The 18,247-nt window shown below is 44.8% G+C and overlaps 2 long non-coding RNA genes across 3 annotated transcripts in view; both read right to left on the bottom strand.

The window, feature by feature from the left end:
* Positions 1-11,156, bottom strand: part of LOC127668151 (uncharacterized) — a 23,233-nt gene extending 12,077 nt beyond the window's left edge. The window contains exons 1-2 of the long non-coding RNA XR_007974017.1: positions 10,880-11,156; positions 8,357-8,506 (exon numbers count right to left, since the gene is read on the bottom strand). This is a non-coding gene — a long non-coding RNA (uncharacterized LOC127668151). The remainder of the gene's footprint in view (positions 1-8,356; positions 8,507-10,879) is intronic.
* A 228-nt stretch (positions 11,157-11,384) lies between these two features.
* LOC127668150 (uncharacterized) overlaps positions 11,385-18,247 on the bottom strand; it is a 30,707-nt gene continuing 23,844 nt past the window's right edge. Inside the window, exons 4-6 of one of the 2 annotated variants that reach the window (XR_007974016.1) lie at positions 18,041-18,153; positions 12,445-12,605; positions 11,385-12,199 (exon numbers count right to left, since the gene is read on the bottom strand). This is a non-coding gene — a long non-coding RNA (uncharacterized LOC127668150). Of the gene's footprint in view, positions 12,606-18,040; positions 18,154-18,247 lie in introns of both variants that reach the window. The other variant, XR_007974015.1, reaches the window with a different exon arrangement.

Below are 18,247 nucleotides of genomic sequence, written 5' to 3'. Positions count from 1 at the left end.
AGGTGATCCTCATTCTATTTCTCCCACGCTGACCAATGGGAAGATGTGAAGCAGCCAGCATCTTCTCAATGTGGACAGTATCAAAAGTACAGCAGAGAAACAGCTCCCTGTTCTCCTGACTCTGCTGTGTATCCCGTGTGTCCTAAACAAGCCATCTGCCTAATCTACCAGATGAGTCTCGGCCCCAACCACGAAGTACTAAGGAAATACTGTATGTGGCAAATTTATTGTGGACTGAAGTTCCCAGGGGGAAGGCCACATCTGTGTTAAAGTCTATGAGACTGACTGATTAGAATTTCTCAACTACGGTGGCTGACAAGATGGCTCAGTGGTTAAGAGCACAGACTGCTTTTCCAGAGGTCCTGAATCCAAGTCCCAGCAACCACATGGTGGCTTACAGCCAACTGTAATAGGATTTGATGCCCTCTTCTGATGTATCTGAAGACAATGATAGTGTACTCACATACATAAAACTAATAAATCTTTAAAAAGGGGGTGGGGTGAATTTCTCAACTATAGAAGGCTAAAATTTCATGACCAAAACCTAAATCATCTTGGACTATCTTTACTTCCTTAACAAGCACCCGTCTAATTTAATGCTCTTGTGGCTATCATATGAAACCCTTTAGGGTAAAGTAACAGACTACTAGCTTCCCCCAATCATCAAGTAACACTGGTAATCTATAGCAGAGATTTCCCATAAGTGATCACATAAAATTTACCTACTTAGTGTTTTAACCAATGCTCTTGAAGAGTGGCATGATTCATAGTTTCCAACTATAAAACCTTCATGAAACCATTACCACCTTGGAATATGGTGTCTGGGGCAACCTGAATGTGCATTCCTGGCCCATGGTCACTTATACTTGGCTCCAGAATAAACTCTCATTCTCTTCGAGGTGAGTCCTATGCTTTAGTTTGGCAGCGCTGATGACACCTCAATTCCATTCCCCCTCCCCCCTTTTCCATACTGAGAACAAGATCTCTCAGAATAAAGACTATACTTCCCAGATGTTTTTGTAGGTGGGTGTGCCCATATGACTAAGTTCCACCAATGGAATGTAAACAAAATGACAAGTGGTAAATTCCAGGAACTTCTAGGGACCTTCTTAGAAACAGTTGGCCGAGCTTGGAGTCTATCTCTTCCACTTTCCTCCTGGCTGTGTTTCCAAGGTAGACACGACTACTGAATCTCCATGTGGACCATGAAAGACAGCAGCTAAAGTCTGGACAGTGAAGTGCAGAGCTAGAATAGCCTGGATCCCTGAGGAGTTCATGAAGTAAAACCATCACAGGAATCCTGGATAGAATTGCCTGTGTCCGGGCATGGTAGCACATGCCTTTAACCCCAGCACTCGGGGTCAGAAGAAGGCAATCTCTTTAAGTTCAAGGTCTGCCTGGTCTACATACTAAATTCCAGGATAGTCTGGATTACAAAGAGAGACCTGTTTCAAAAAGCAAAACAAGATGAAAAAATTACCTGTGTCTGTTACATGAGTAAAGTATATCTATTTAAGCTGTCACCTTGAATTTCCCATTTTTTTTTTTTTGGTTTTCTTGGATTTTTGATTTTTTTGGATTTTTGGTCTATACAGAGACAGGGTTTCTCTGTATAGCCCTGGCTGTCCTGGAGCTCACTCTGTAGATGAGGCTGGCCTTGAACTCAGAAATCCACCTGCCACTGCCTTCCCGAGTGCTGGGATTACAGATGTGCGCCACCACCGCCCGGCTATTTTTTTTAAAGATTTATTTATTTATTATATATGAGCACACTGTAGCTGTCTTCAGACACAACAAAAAAGGGCATCAAATCTCATTACGGACCTTCGGAAGAACAGTCGGTGCTCTTAACCGCTGAGCCATGCCGGGTTCCTGAATTTCCCATCATTTATCACCAAACCTAATCCTAACTGACACAGTTTGCTGCCATGGCTAGTATTATACCAGAATGGCCTTCCCTGCAAAGGTGCTATGCAAAAGAGCAGGGTGGATGGCTGTGAGAATCAATGCCAATCTCAACCCTCAGGAGAGCTATTATAGAACGGATCCTTTTATCCAGTGGATTCCCAATACCAGCCATGAAGCAGACAGGAGATCCACGTGCACAGGCAAATTCACTATATAAACTAACCATATCATTAATAATTCATACAATGCTTACCTCAAAGCACCTGCCACGTCCCAACTGTTCATTCTACATGGGTGGTAAGTTATGATAGCTACCCTCAAGTTTCACAGATAGAAGACAGAGCTGGCTAACCCACAGCGCCTGTGCTACAACAGAAACCTTGGGTGTTCCGTGGGAGCAAAATAAAGCTTGCTGAGAAAGAGCTCCGGGAGAAGCAGGGAGGATATCGTAGAGTAGATGTTTGGGCGTGGTCTTAGGCTAATGGACCATGCATAAAGGGAAGGTTGGGAGCACATCACAGACAGGCAACAGAGGACAGAGGCAAGAAAGAGCCACCCTACCGTAGAACACAGAGCAACACGTGGGTTCGGGGGATGCCCAGGTGACCCCCGTGGCCTTCCTAGGGTTTCACTTGCCCAGTGACTCAGAGGCTGATGTGGAAAAGCTGTGGGTTCTGGGGTGGTTTCTAACCAGGACAGCTTCTGCATTTCAGCTCACTGGTAATGGGTGATGAGACAGACCGGAACTGTAGGTAGAAAGTGAGAAAATATCAAAGTTCCCTTTGCAACAAGGGATAGAACGATACGGTTCTAGCAAATGAGAAGTGTCACTGGTTCCACATGTGGGGACGACACAAGAGCAGGCATGCTGCTTCCTTGCCTGCCCCCCCCCCAGTGAGGACAACCTAAGGACATGGGACCTCCAATCTATGCCTACAAGAACCCCAAGGGACCAACTGAATTCACCACAGAGTCTTTCCCCCTTTTCTCTACATCAGGACTGGTCTTGATGTATGGAGTATCTCAACAAGGCTTTCAGTGCCCTGCCCTGCCCCACCATACTCCACTCTATCCCACTAGCCCCACCCCACCCCCCAACCCAGAGCCCTTCCCAACCGCCCTGCAGGTCTACTTTCTCCAAATCAAGGACACAGCCCAATATCTTCTTTTATTTGTTCCCCCAATGCCAGGAGCCTGACTGGAGCTTTTCAAAATAATTCAAAGTTATATAAAGGTTGGGCAGGGTCCTGGGCACTGACTTTAGTCATCTGAATTTAGCCTAGAAAATGTCCACCGCGGTACATGATGATTAAACACATTGTGCAAAAAATAAAAATAAATGGAGATTTAGAGAAGGCATATCAAAGATCTAAGAATAAGTACTTAAAAAATACAATCACACAATCTGGACTTTCTCTGCCACATCAGAGATTACCAATGAGAACAATGTAGCCATCTGAGCCAGGATAGCCAAGAGCACCTGGTTGGTACAACCCCATGTGAAGAAAGTGTCTCACGGCCATCGCACTAGCACAAGCTCTGGCACACAAGTGCAATGGCGCCTCAACAAGTCACATGGGCTCACCGGGCCTCTGCTTCCTCCTCTGAAACTTGGTACCCACTGTTTAGCGCACACCCTGATGATTAGGTGATTCAAAGAGAATGAACTAGATTGTGGGGTGTCAACAAAGGCACCTAGAACGCGATTGACTCCATCTTTAGATGATTTGATCCCCAAAATTTGCACATAAAGGAGGAGGGCATTTGTCAGTGTCACTTCAGTGACACTTCAGGAAAAGTTCTGAATTCTGAATAATTTAGATCAGAAGTTCTCAACCTGTTCTGACCCCCTTTGGGAGTCAAAAACCCCTGTCATCGGGGTTGCATATCAGATATTTACATTTCAAGTCATAACAGTAAAAATAACAGTTACAAAGTAGCAACACAAATAATTTTGTGGTTGGGGTCAGCACAACGTGAGGAGCTGTATTGAAGGTCACAGCATCAGGAAGAGTACAAACCACTGCTCTAGATGGACAGAAGGGAGTCGAATGAGTCTCTTCGGTTTCTATGCTGGTTTTTACATCACTTTTATTCCTCAGGAACCATCACCAAAAGCTGCTGTTAGAGAGGGTCTGTCATCTGCTGCGAGTCTGACATCAAGTATCCTCGGGTGGGTGAGGAAGCGGATAACTTGATCTTTTTCAATACTGTTCTCCAGGAAAGGGACTGCAATTGCCTATAATGACCACTAGGGGGAGACAAATAGGTCTACGCGAAAAACCAGTTCTTCAGTGATTGGCATTATCCACATATTTTCTCTCGTGTTATTTCCTTTCTTATAAATGTCTGTCTCTAGCCCTTTACCAGTCGTCAGATTCTCTGATGCCTTCTTCACAGTCTAACCAGCGCAAGCTCCAGAGAATGGGAGAGCCAAGGACACAAACACTGCACGCTGCCCTGAGCCTGGCTTTGGCTGGCACCATCTAACTAAACGTCCCCTGGTTTCCACCCTGTTCCCCAGTAAGCCCCTCTATCCAATGACTTCCAGTTAGACTTCCAAGCGTACAATCTCCTTCTACCTCTTGCACAATGACAGAAGCTTCTAGATGCTCTCCAATCCCGTTTCCTCTTTTCCCCAAGCACGCAAGACCACATCTCTGGATCCCCCTTGCAGTCCGTTCAGTAGGGATGCTGGCCCATGGGTGCTCATCACAGCCTCTGACCTATTGCCACACTCTCTCTTCCCCTTCCACAATGACTTCAACAGCTCCTTGGTTAAGACGACATTCACAAAATGGAAGGGACCAGGTCCTCCCGTAGCTGTTTGTTGAGAACAGTTACTTAGCATCAAGGCATAATTAACTGTTCACCCCCCCCCAAGAATGGAGCGATGTTGGCAAAGGAATGTAGTAGAGTTTACCATTTAGACTCACCAGCCATAACCCTGGGCTTACCCAATCCTCATCATGTGAAAAGCACGGCTACTGACATAGCTATTGCAAGTACAATAGCTGTTCAATGGTATTTTAGTGGTAGAGTTACTGAATAAAGACCCAAAGACCACTCACCCGACTTGACCCAAGTCTGAATTGGAAGTCTGTACTGCGCCTGCGTGAAGAGAAACGCTTCCCAGAGAGCAGCCCCGAATGTGTACTGCAGGGAGCTTTTAAAATTAAAGAACGCAGAAAAAAAAAAACTACATCCTGGTTGGAAGTTGCAGGGAGAAGCAAGTCCAGCAGGCAGTTTAGCAAGAGTCAAGAGCATGCCGTTAGCTGGGGCGTTTCAACCCGGAGTTTCTGAAACCCGGTTGGGTGCTTTCCCACGGGGCTTTTCATGGCCAGGGGAGGTGGGGTAAAAACCAAAGATGGCGGCAGCCCAGGCAAGATGAAGAAGCTCTTGCCGGTTCGCAATAGAATGGCATCAATAATTAGTTCCTGACCCCTGTGAGGCACCTACCTTGTACTTAGTATCGTTGTCCATTGGGATCCATGAGGATCTTTTCTATGAATATTCAAGTCTTTTTATTATTATTATCATTAATCATTCCATTCGTCTACATCTCAAATCCCACTTCCCAGTTACCCCTCCACAAACACCCCTTCCACATCCACCCTCTCCTGCCTCCCCTTTGCCTCTATGAGGGTGCTCCCCCATCCACCCACCCACTCTTGCTCCACCACTCCTGCATCCCCCTATACTGGGGCATCAAACCTCCACAGGACCAAGGGCCTCCCCTGCCATTGCTGTCAGGCAAGGCCATTCTCTGCTGCCTATGTGTCTGAAGCCATGGATCCCTCCATGTACACTCCTTGGTTGTGGTCCAGTCCCTGGGACTACTGAGTGATCAGGCCACCCAACAGTCCTATGGGGTTGCAATCCCTGTCCACTCCTCCAGTCCTTTTGTCAGCTCCCCGACCTGGGTCCCCGAGCTCATTCTGAGGGTTGGCTCCAAGCGTCCACATCTGCACTAGTTAGCTGCTAGCAGAACTTCCCAAGGAACTGCCACACCAGATTCCTGTCACCAAGAGCCTCTTCGCAACAGCAACAGTGCAGAGGTTTGGTGTCTGTGAACAGGATGGATCCCCATGTGGGGCAGTCCCCAGATGGCCCTTCCTTCAGTCTCTGCTCCATTTTTTGTCCCTGTCTTTCCTTTGGTCCCTACAGGTCCTAGCTCTCCTTCACTGCATGCATTTTGGCTAAATACTAAGTCTTTATATAATGATAATGCATCTGCACCTGACCTGAGCACATTCTCCTGTGTCCCTGAAGTCGCCTCTGGATTGTTCGTCACATCTAACACAGTCACAATCACAATCCCAGTCACAATGACACTTTCACTCTTTAGGGAAAAAATGACATTCATCACAGACGCAAGTTTTTTTTCTTTTTGATTGTCTTTACTATCTGAGCATTTTGAGTTCACAGAAGCCATGGATTCGGAGGGCAGCATATAGTGGTGGACTCCTCAGGGATACAGCGTTCATGTGTCTGATTGTGTGACAGCCGGCACAAACCCAGATGTTGAATGCTAAGAATGGCGATGCTGTTGGAATGCATAGATGGTTGTGAAGAAGGTGGTCCCAAGACTGACAGGAACCTGAATCCAAATCTCAGCTCCTCCGCCCAGTATGAGACTGAGGTGTACCCTGTGTTTCCTTGATCTGACCTCTCCTCCTCTGCTAATTGCTGGAATTAACAGGTTTTATCGATTTCACCAAATCCTGAAATCTTCACTAAAACCTCCTATCTGTAAAGATAATCTAGACCATTGTAAACCCCAGCTTTGAAGGACACAGCTAAAGCAATGTACACACCCAGGTCTGACTCTCGCGCCAGCACAGACCTAGACATTCATGTATGAGATAGAACTACTCGCAACTGCCTCAGCGTGTCCATAGACACACAGAGGGGTCCTAAACTGAGCCTCCGTCGCTTCTCGTGACTTTCCCTGACAGTGTGCCAAGAGCCACAGCCAGCCGGGCACCAGGCAAGCAGCTTCTGCTGCTGTTGCTTGTCTGGCTTTGATAGGGACTGAAGGTGTGGGAGAGAGGCGTGTCCCGGCTTCCCCATCTGGAGAAATGCCCTGGGAAGTTAGCTACCAGTGCAGCCTCCTGCACTCCTACCACTGAGAAGCATTCAACCTTAGTCTGCTTTCTGAGGGGGCTTCTAGGGAAAACAGACACAGTGGTCCCCAGATCAGCCTCTGGAGAATCTCAGTCTCCAGGATCACAGTGTCTACCAGGTTTCCCAGTGTCCCAATACTTTTAAGTTAGCTTTCATACCTACAGCTATTGTAATATTTAATCATTTAACGTCTTATAAGGTTCGATATTCCTTCTTACATTTACAGTTGGCCCTACAGATTTGTGGTTTCCACATCTGTGTGTGGATTTAAACAACTGTTGTAGGAAATATGCAAAAAAATTATATCCATACCAAATATGCACTGCCTTTTTCTTGTCATTAATCCTTAAACTATATAACTCTTTATAACCAATAAATATAACCACTATTTATAAAGTGGTCAGGTTTATAAGTATTATAAGTAATCTAGAAATTAAACTACAGATGAGACTATGTATAGTTTACATGCAAACTCTACCACATTTTTTTAAAGATTTATTTTATGTTTATGAGTACACTGTAGCTGTGTTCAGACACACCAGAAGAGGGCAGCAGATCCCATTACAGATGGTTGTGAGCCACCATGTGGTTGCTGGGAATTGAACTCAGGACCTCTGGAAGAACAGTCAGCGCTTCTAACCACTGAACCATCTCTCCAGCCCCCTACCACATTTTATGTGAGGGGCTTAAGTACCTACAGATTGTGGTTTGTGAGGAAGAATGAAAACACCCTTCCGTGGGCCTGGGTCTTGACTGTAGCTCCTATGGAGACCATAAATGGGAATACAGTGAAAGAGAATAGGGCCAGATGGTGAACAGAAACCTGAACTTCGGAGCCAAAAAGTGTCTGAGGAGAAAAACCATCTCTAATACTTAGCACCCGCATGAGTCTTGATAGCCTGTGAGCCTCTTTGAAATCCTCACATCACAATGCGCTTGGCCCAGGAAGTGATATAAGTATCTACTCATCAAGCTGATGGGATGAGTAATCTGAGTAATCTGTGCCCGGCGCACAGTAGGCACTTTATAAGTGGCACTTACTCCCATTAGTAATGAACAAACTTGCTACAGATAAAAACAACAACAACAACAACAACCACAACCACAAAGGCTGAGTTGTCCCTCAGCCGGTAGAGCACTTGTCTTACATGCAAGCAGCCACGTGTTTGACTCCCAGCATCACACACGCACAGGGAAGATGAAAATAACCACAAAACTATGTGGATGACGGTAGACTCGCTCTGCAGTCAGGCACACAATGTTGTAACACAGGCCAAGGCATCCTAGTAAACGTTCAAAGTCTGTTCAAAGGACAGGTTACCTTGGGGGTCGCTTTGGTGCAGCTTTAGACTTGCTTTCTCATTTCTTGTCTGCCTGAGGGACAAAGTGGTCCTGGGAAGATGGATGTCCCAATCCACTGTTTTGGTTCCTCCGGAGGCAGCCAGTAGACGCAGGTCTGCCCAGAGCTTCTCTGTGGGAAACAAAGCTACTTCTCAGGGCCAGTTGCTCAACTGCAGGCTCATTAGCACTTTCTACTTCTTGAGGTTTGTTTATCTGCAGATCGCAACGTGCCTCAAAACATTCATTAATACTCCCAACACCCTGTCAGCCCAGAATCACAGTCCCCACTCTACAGATGGGGAAACTGATAGGGCAATTAGGGCATGGGGCCATTAAGTGACTGTTGAGCACAGAGAGAACCGCAGCAGAAGGAAAGCTGTGAGTCATGAAGATCCAGGCTGTCAAGGCCAGGCCACAGACCAGGTGCCCTGGAATGGACCCACACATGGTTCAGTGCTAGGGATGAGAGGAGCTTGGGGCCAAACCCTTGCACCCGGACAGGCATGTGTGCTTCATACATATTTATTGGTTGGAAAACAGAGGAAGTTCCCAAAGGAACCAATGTCTCCTTCCCATTCCGTTGCCGCTAGAGCATCGGAAGATGACCCCAAAGGCATTTCCATTGAAACCAGATTTGATTAAGAGATTTACAGGGCAGAAAAACAAAAAGATATTTAGCCCGTGGTGAGAAAGGTGGTTAAGAAACTGGATGCATCCCCCAGATAGCAAGATGAAGGATGGGACAGAAGCTCAGGAGCCACAGGAGGGTCAAAGCTTAGACTGGGAAGACACACAGAGAACCTTCAAGGTGTTTGACACTTCTAATTCGGCAAGCAAGCTTTTACAACAGGTCCAAAGCAAAGAGTTAGAAAGTCCGTGTGAGCTCTGTATTCACTTGTCACTTCAAAGGTCCCACCTCTCAACTGTTGTGCTGGGGATTAAATTCCAAGACGTGAACATAATAAATAGATGGAGGGCCAGAGAGATGATGGTTCAGCTATTGCATCCTACTCTTGCAGAAGACCTAAGTTCAGTTCCCAGCACCCACGTTAGGTGGTTGACAACATCTGCAACTCCAATTCCTGAGAAATGCAAGTACCCTGAGTACCCTGCCCCCCGACACACAAACACCTACTCACACATAAACACACCAATAAAATTATTTTAAAATGGGCTGGAGAGATGGCTCAGTGGTTAAGAGCACTGACTGCTCTTCCGAAGGTCCTGAATTCAAATCCCAGCAACCACATGGTGGCTCACAACCATCCGTAATGAGATCTGACGCACTCTTCTGGAGTGTCTGAAGTCAGCTACAGTGTACTTACATATAATAAATGAATAAATCTTTTTTAAAAATTATTTTAAAATAATCAAAAACAAATGCAACATCAAAATATAAAATAGTTAACATGATCATAAATATCAAAAGAAACAGAATTTTGTACTCGAAATTATAGTATTAGAGCATGTGGTAGTTTGGCTTGTTAATTGTGACTTACTGTTTGTGTGTGTGTGTGTGTGTGTGTGTGTGAGAGAGAGAGAGAGAGAGAGAGAGAGAGAGAGAGAGAGAGAGTTTACTGTGTTGTGAATAATAAACATGCTATGTTGAATTTTTAAATGTTATTTTTTTGGTGTAAATATTATTGCAGCTTTAGATAAGCATGTATTTTACCTAAGTGTTGGTTTTAGGGAGAGATCCAAGTGCAATCTTCAAAGAGCAGATTATACTGAGCCTGGAAACCTCATGAGACCAGTAACTGCAATGTCAAGAGAGTCTGGGTGTCATCCCAGGTGGCTTCCATACTCTGGAGACGTGGATGAAGACTTAGATCCTCCATGCTGAGTGAGCATAGCAGGGCACCACCTGACAGCCTCTCGGTGACTTCAGAATGTCCATGTTCATTGGGATGACATCTATAGCATATCTTAGCCTCAAAAATCACATTACAGGGACTGGAGTGATGTCTTGGAGGCTTACGTGCACTGGCTGCTCTTGCAGAGGACCCGGGTTCAGTTCCCAGCACTCACATGAAAGTTCACAATGACTGGTAACTCAGGTCCCAGGGGATGCAATGCTCTCCTCTGGCCTCCGATCACTAAGCTTGCACACTCAAGTGCATGGACATGCATGCAGGTAGACACTCATATTCACAAAATAAATAAATCTTTTTTAATGGCTTTAGAGCCAGTCCCTGGTAGGATCCACCCATCTGCATGCACCCTGTCTCTGTGGATTACCCAAAAAGAACAAATACTCATCCTCGTGACCTTCCAGGCACACCCAGCTTCTGGATGATATTCAGAATCACACACACACCCCAAAAAAACAAACTTGGGAACAGAACTATTAGCAGCAAATAGACACACACACACACTGAGCATGGAGAACCTTGACTGGGCTATTTTAGCCAGAACTTCCCATTCCCAGACACAGCTCATATAATGTGAGAAATATAGCTGTTCACAGGTAGCAGGCTGTGTGGCTTACCTTGAAGAACATTACCTATATCCAGCTGTAGCATACATTTCTGCAGCACCAACTGCTCCATCTTCCTGTGGAGCCCTTCCTTGGGAGTCCCAAATGCTGTTTTCAAAAAATTGCAGGGTTTCTTCTCTTAAAGGGCCCAGTGCACTCTGCAGAGTACATGCTAATGCACTACTGCTGAGTGAAAAAGAAGAGAGCCTACAAGTTTAAAAGAGGCTGATAAAAATTAAGGAAGTATCACCTTATTAAAACCAGAGAATAAAAAGCTATCTTCTCAGTGCCCTGGCACTGAGGTCTTGGCTTTTCATCCATTGGTGAATTGATGAAAGAAAAAGCTGTCACCCATGGGCAGGGACTGTCCCAGTTGCTGCAGATATGTGACTATAGGTAATGTTCAGTGTTCCTCCCAGTGTCCCATTCCCACTGCACATGTAAGTGAACTAAAGTTGCAGATCACAATTTGTCCAAAGTTATGAAGCTGGGTGTTGTGACTTTTCTTCATAAGAAAACACCCATTTACCCCAGATAAGTCATCAACAGCAAACCAAAGAAATAATTCACTCAAGCCTAACTTAGTGAACCAGTGTGTTTATCAGGGGTTACCTACAAGAGTCTTGGTAAACAGTTACAGGACCACAAATGACCCAAAGGCAGCTGTATCAACAAAAACCCACTTAATCATGGACAATGATTCACAGAAACTATTGTGGGAGTTTCTTGCATGAGTTTCAGGTAGTTTGATCAGTCCAATGTTCTCCTCCCAGCCAATATTATTGTTTATATAGCTTTGGGAGAGGGGCTTAGTGAATCTTGTAAGTTTCAGGAACTTCCTTACAATTGTGAGTTTTGACTACCACCTGAATCTTGTCAGTGAGTCTTAACCAGCCTAGTCAGGAATAGAGGGAATAGTTACAGACAGTGAGGGAAAACTTGGGCCTGGTAACATACTAAGGTCAAAGACTAAGGTATGGCCATAAACCTGCTCTGTTGTCCTCATTACAGCTTCTGCTCCTGCAACTGGCATGTCATTGAGAGTATTCTCATTGCCAACCTACACAAAGAGCTTTGAAAGGTTCCTGCAATTGAGGATGCATTGTCTCATTGAGATGAAAACACTGGGACACTAAACAAAAACAGAAACAAAAGCCAAAAACCAACATCAGTTACACATTTCATCTGAGTTTTGCTCCTTGCCCCCCTTGAAGTCAGTGCTTCACATTTTTCCCACTGCTTCCAGGCCTCTTGCTAAAGAAGGGAATCTCTGACCACCAGTGCCTGGTTCCAAGCCCATAGATGCCTTGGTTCTCAGCTCATCCAGATGACCAAGGTGGGATTCACCTGGAGCGGACAGAGGAGGACAAACAGGGGTTACTTAGTATGCTCCTGCAAAAGTACTTGGTAGAAGTTGAAGAAATGGGGAAGTTGGGCACCGTGCCATTGAATCATTTCCTGGAGCACATAAGGAACATCTAATCACAGTTTTCAGAGATTTTCCGTCAGTCTATTCATAATGGAAACAACATATATCGAACAGAGCAAGCCAGCCTGCAGAGCACAGCAAGGGCTCCCAAGCTGGTACTTACTGGCGCTGGAGCAGGTGTAATTCAATGGATCTTCAGAAAATAGGCCTTGAGATGGCATCACCGGCCGCCATCTTTCATCCCATCTAGGACTCACAAAATGAAAGCACATCTGTCTTTGTAGGGCTCTCAGGCTTCACTCATTTGAGACTCTTCCCAGAAACCTCCATTCAAAAAAAAAAAAAAAAAAAAAAAACTTTCCTCTATCAGAGTTCATCATTTGGCCAAGAAGGGACACTGACGACCCTTCCAAGTGTCCTAAAGGGGTGAGTTGTTCTTACACTGAGATTCAGTAGCCCCGATTTCTCTGAACAGGACAATTATCTGTTGCTTTTGTCCAAAAACTGGACATTTGTTTTCTTGTTGATTTTTTTTGGAAGATCATTTGATTGTGTCTTATGAGCCAGTTTACTTACCTTCTAGAACTAACTGCTCACTCCACCTCTGAGCTCACTGTTTAAACATGTTTACATTCAGTCAGCCTCCGGCTTCACTTCCGGAGTCCAGGAAACAAAGACACACCCAGCTATGGGCTGTGACAAGGTAGCCATCCTTTGGTTACTGAGTTCTTCTCTCTGAAGCACTGTCTCATTGTGTAGCTCAAGTTTCCCTCTATCTCTTGCTCCTTCTCCCTCCTCCTCACTCCTCCTCCCTCCTCCTCACTCTTTCTTCCTCTTCCTCCCTCCTTCTCCCTCTTTCTCCCTCCTCCTTCTTCCTCCTCCCTCCTCCTCCCTCCTCCTCCCTCCTCCTCCCTCCTCCTCACTCCTCCTCACTCCTCCTCACTCCTCCTCACTCCTCCTCCTTCCTCCTCACTCCTCCTCACTCCTCGTTGCTCCTTCTCTTCCCAAATGTTGGCGTTACTGACATGCACCACCACACCCAACTTGCTCATGACTCTCACCTGCACTCCTGAGAGCCTGATTTCTTCCATCTTATCAGACACAGAAAGATGACAGAAAGGGGAAATGTGAACTTTTAAATTCTAGTAGAAGCATGGATCTCCACTGTCTTCTTACTGGTATTAGTTTATTGTTGCTGCTATTTTTATTCTATTTTGCAAGGTGGTTTTGTAAACTGTCTATATCTTTTGAAAGCTATCAGAATCTTCCACCAGCACCTGAATCTCCAATAAGTTTGAACTCACCAAGTTTGTGGCACCTCTGAATCACTCAGTGTCATTTATATGCAATGTCTAAGAGTCACTTTGAACTTGTGGTCTTCTGTTGCCTAGGAAACAACACCCTACAGACCAACTTAAGAGGCCAGACCCTTGACTTCAAACCTAGAAAGAAGTTGACCTCTGAGAGCATAAATCACTGCTGAAAATAATCCTGTCTTCATGAAGAGTCATGCTTTATTTACTACCAACACTGAAGAATCTGGGTTTAGAGGTTTTAAAGGCACTTTAGATTTTTCTAACTAAATCCAAGAGGTCTGTCCTTTACCTTTACCTTTTCCCCCTCATCCTAAATCCTCCTCAGACTCTAAATCAGTGTTTCTAAGCCTTCCTAATTCTGTTACCCTGTAATACAGTTCCTCGTGTTGTGGTGGCACCCAATCATAAAATTTCTTCGCTATTTTATAACCATAATTTTGCTACTGATATGAACTATAATGTAAATACATGATATACAGGATATCTGATAAGTGACCCCTGTAAAAAGATCATTCAACCCCCAAAGGGGTCACAACCCACAGGCTGAGAACCACTGCCCTAAACAGATCTTTATAGGAGTAGATCATTGCAAATAAGAGATTATTAGAGAAGTTTTGAGACAAGTTTGCCAAAAACGGAGCCCAAGGCCCAGCAGATCTGGTTTGAATCTTAGCTCTGACCCTCACTATCTACAAGATAATCAACACAAACTGACCTGTTTTCTGATAGCAGTGAGAGAGTACATTCCTACCTATCAGATTAATCAAAAATGAATCTCCTGCATGTAAAATGTTATCTTGCCAATAACATGCTGTAATCAGTCATCTACTAATAAAAGACAGCAATTGTTGAATGTCAACTGTGTGCTGGTCACAAAGAGCTTTACATAACACAAATCACTTGGCTGTACTTCTCACATCTTGTTAGATACACAAGTAGATGCCCTGAGAGGTTAATAATGCACCCAAGGTCAAGAGACTACTCGTATATCTAGAACTTGAACCTGGATGGTCTGGCTCTAGTCGAGGCTATTGTCCAATCCCCTCTGTGTGTTAAGCGAGGGGGTAACAAAAACTAGCATCTATAGCCTTCTCTTGGGAGCATGTCCATCAGTAGGAAATCCAAGCACATAATCAACAGCATCATACAATGAAGGGAATGGGAAGGGTAAATATGGAGTATTGGTGGGGTCTTGCAAGAAGCACCTAACCAAACAGGGTGGGTGGGGAAGGCATCCTAGGGAAGGAGATGCCCAAACTAGAGGAACAAAAAAAAATGATAGTTTATGCAGAAAGTGAGGACAGTGTGTCTCGGGGAACTGTAGGGCTTTGGCACAACCAAAGCTCGAGGAGAGCAGGTGGAATGATATGGAAGAGGTAACAGCTTGCACAGGGACTGATGGAAGAAATAGAAGTAGGAATACAAAGGAGAGATGCCTGAAGTGGTGGCTCTCCTATAACTCAAGTCCTGGAAGAAGGCTAAGGCAGGAGGATCACCAGGAGTAGTATATCACACACACACACACACACACACACACACACACACACACACACACAGGTGGGGGGGGAGAGGAAGAGAGACAGAGACAGGACACAGGCACAAGAAAAGACCATATGTGAGGACAGAGCAAGAAGCGTGTCCTTGGTCAAAACTGAAACAGCCAGCACCCTGGCCTTGAACCTCCCAGAGCTAATTCAAAATAAGTGTCTGTGACCTAACTCACCCAGGTTATCGTGTTTTGTCTTGGAAACTGTGCAGACTATGATGGCCCCCAGTGATACAAAGTTATAGAGACCTGGTCTACAAGTTTCAGCTCACATTAACTCAGTCACACAGTGTAGGTACTGTGGGACTGACTCCGCTCTATTGCTCTCAGATTCATCCTCCACAAGGGTCCCTTCATGATACCTCATGATTATGGTAGACATTTTCACACAAACATGCACACACACACACACCACACCACCACACATATACACACACACATACACACACACACATACATACATACACACACACACACGGGGTTGGGGAGGAGAGAGAGAGAGAGAGAGAGAGAGTCTAGAAAGTGAAGGAGTGAGTGAGTAAACTTCATAAGAAACCTTGGTTTCTTCATGTATAAAGAGAGCCTAGCTAAATCTACCTCACATCATTCTTGACATAATTAAATGAGTCAGTTCATGTATCAGTATCTCAGGCTTAACAAATGACCATGTCTCTCCCAGCCATCCTTTAATTAACTGATAGAGAAAGAAGGAAAGAAAGAAAGAAAGAAAGAAAGAAAGAAAGAAAGAAAGAAAGAAAGAAAGAAGAGAGAAAGAAAGAAAGAAAGAAAGAGAGAGAGAGAGAGAGAGAGAGAGAGAGAGGAGAGAAAGAAAGAAAGAAAGAAAGAAAGAAAGAAAGAAAGAAAGAAAGAAAGAGAGAGAGAGAGAGAGAGAGAGAGAGAGGAGAGAGAGAGGAGAGAAAGAAAGAAAGAAAGAAAGAAAGAAAGAAAGAAAGAAAGAAAGAAAGAAAGAGAGAGAGAGGAGAGAAAGAAAGAAAGAAAGAAAGAAAGAAAGAAAGAAAGAAAGAAAGAAAGAAAGAAAGAAAGAAAGAAAGAAAGAAAAAGAAAGGAGGGAGGGAGGGAGGGAGGGAAGGAGAGAAGTAAGAAGGAGAGACTGGGTATTAGCAGTGGAAACAAAAGAACAGTTTAAAAAATACCACATCAGATCACATCACTTCCTTGCAGATACTGTGCATGGATCCTCAGTGCCTGAAACCATAGATTTCAAAGGCTATGTCACCTTCCAATCTTATTTCCTGCCTTTGCAGATTGATCTTTCTACTCTATTCTTGAGTAACACTGACACACTTAGACCAATTTTCACAACACTCTTGAACCTCATCTCTCCTCTCTGCGGTTCTGTGGTTCAGCTAAACACGGATTCATATGGAATACTTATCTCCCATCTTGTCATTCTAAGTTTGTGTTCTGGCCCTCTGGGTTCATCTGTGGTCTGAATCTGTCATTCAAGACAGTTTCTCATTACTCCAGGGCACCCACAGGCATATCTCTGTCATCTACCAAGCTGTCGTTAAAGTGTAGAATGACATAGGGCAAGGATTATTTTCTCAGCATCTACTGCTAAACCTCAGCAGATATGCTAATCAACTCTTTAGAGAACAGGCTTAGAATCCATGTAACATTTTCATCATCCATCACCCATGACCCCAACTTGCCCAGAGGTAATCTCAAGTTGTCCATGGAAAGCCATGCAGAAATCCAGGCACTCTGCTCTTGAGGCTGTCATGAGACACCCAGCCTAACCACCATACTCAAATATCAATTATGCATAGGCTTAAGTATCAGGTTTATTTTTCAGGATGGACTAGCTTCTGCTTCAGTGACAAACCAATATACTGGTTAGGTTTAGCTATCATCTTGACCCAACCTACAAGCACCTGGGAAGAATCCTAATGAGAAAATATCAGCATCAGGTTGGCCTGTAGGAGATTGTATTGATTATTACTTTATGTGGGAAGACCCAACCCAGTGTGGGCGGCACCACTCCCTAGGCAGATGGTCCTGACCAGTAGAAAGGAAGAGAAAACCAGAGCAAGCAAGCACTGGAGCAACGCAAAGGAACAATGAGATCATTCTCTCTCTGCTCTTGACCGTTCCTGTGATGTAACTAGCTGCTTGAGCTCTTGCTTTAATAGCACCCAAAGCAATGGACTGTAACCTGGAATTAAAAAGCTAAAATAAACCCTTTTTCCTCCAAGGTGCACTTTTGTTTGGGTACTTGTCATAATGGCAGAATTGAAACTAGAATAGTTAGGAAATCTCTGCAGTTTTATTCTCCGTGTGCATGCAGTGCAGGGCAGTTGGAGCAGAAAACTATCACGCTGCACTGTCATCTGGAACACTGTCCTCCAAGGCTGCCAAGACAGAAAAGGAGAGGACTAGATGAGGCATACCCACAAATAGTCACATCTCCAAACTGACCCCAGGGCACCGCACCTGCAAAATTATGAAGCATCAAGACAAAAATGAGTATGTAGTGGTGCTGGCTGTCTCTGTAATACCTGGGTGTGTTTGTCTGTGTGATCTCATGGTGACTCCCCCCCCCCCTTCTCTGTGTTTAGAAACCTTAGATACTCAGCTGCAGAATCATCCACGCTGATGCATTGGATGGAGTCCATTAGCATCAGCCACTTTAATGCCAGTAAAACAACCTAGATGTTCCCAAACATTGCTTAAGACGTCCCTTTCATGTCTAATCCTCTGACCACTGGAGGAAAAAGAACTCTCCGTTCGGAACAACCTGCTTGATTAGTCTGATTAATGAATTTTTCTGAAGTTATTTTGGTGGGTCCTCCCACCCTTGGCGTCACAATTGGCCTGTGGCAACTTGTGTGTAGATTAATGAGGCTTTCAGCGGCTAGTGGAAAAGTGTTCATTACCTTAATTATCCACACCTTCGACTAAGGGCAGCACAGGCTGTCAGGACATAGCAACATAGCTGCACTAGAGAAGAGAGCCTTAGCTTAGTGTTGCTTAGCCAGATGGAGTCTCCCTGGAGAGACAAGAAGACGGGGAGACAAGGAATGGGGGAAATAAGTAAATCGGTTCCCAGAGATGACACCACAGGGAAGAGTTAGTGTGAGTAC

Source organism: Apodemus sylvaticus, chromosome 17, assembly GCF_947179515.1.
Source record: "Apodemus sylvaticus chromosome 17, mApoSyl1.1, whole genome shotgun sequence".
NCBI lineage: Eukaryota > Metazoa > Chordata > Mammalia > Rodentia > Muridae > Apodemus > Apodemus sylvaticus.
The sequence above is the reverse complement of the archived record's forward strand: the minus strand, read 5'-3'. Positions and strand labels throughout refer to the sequence as shown.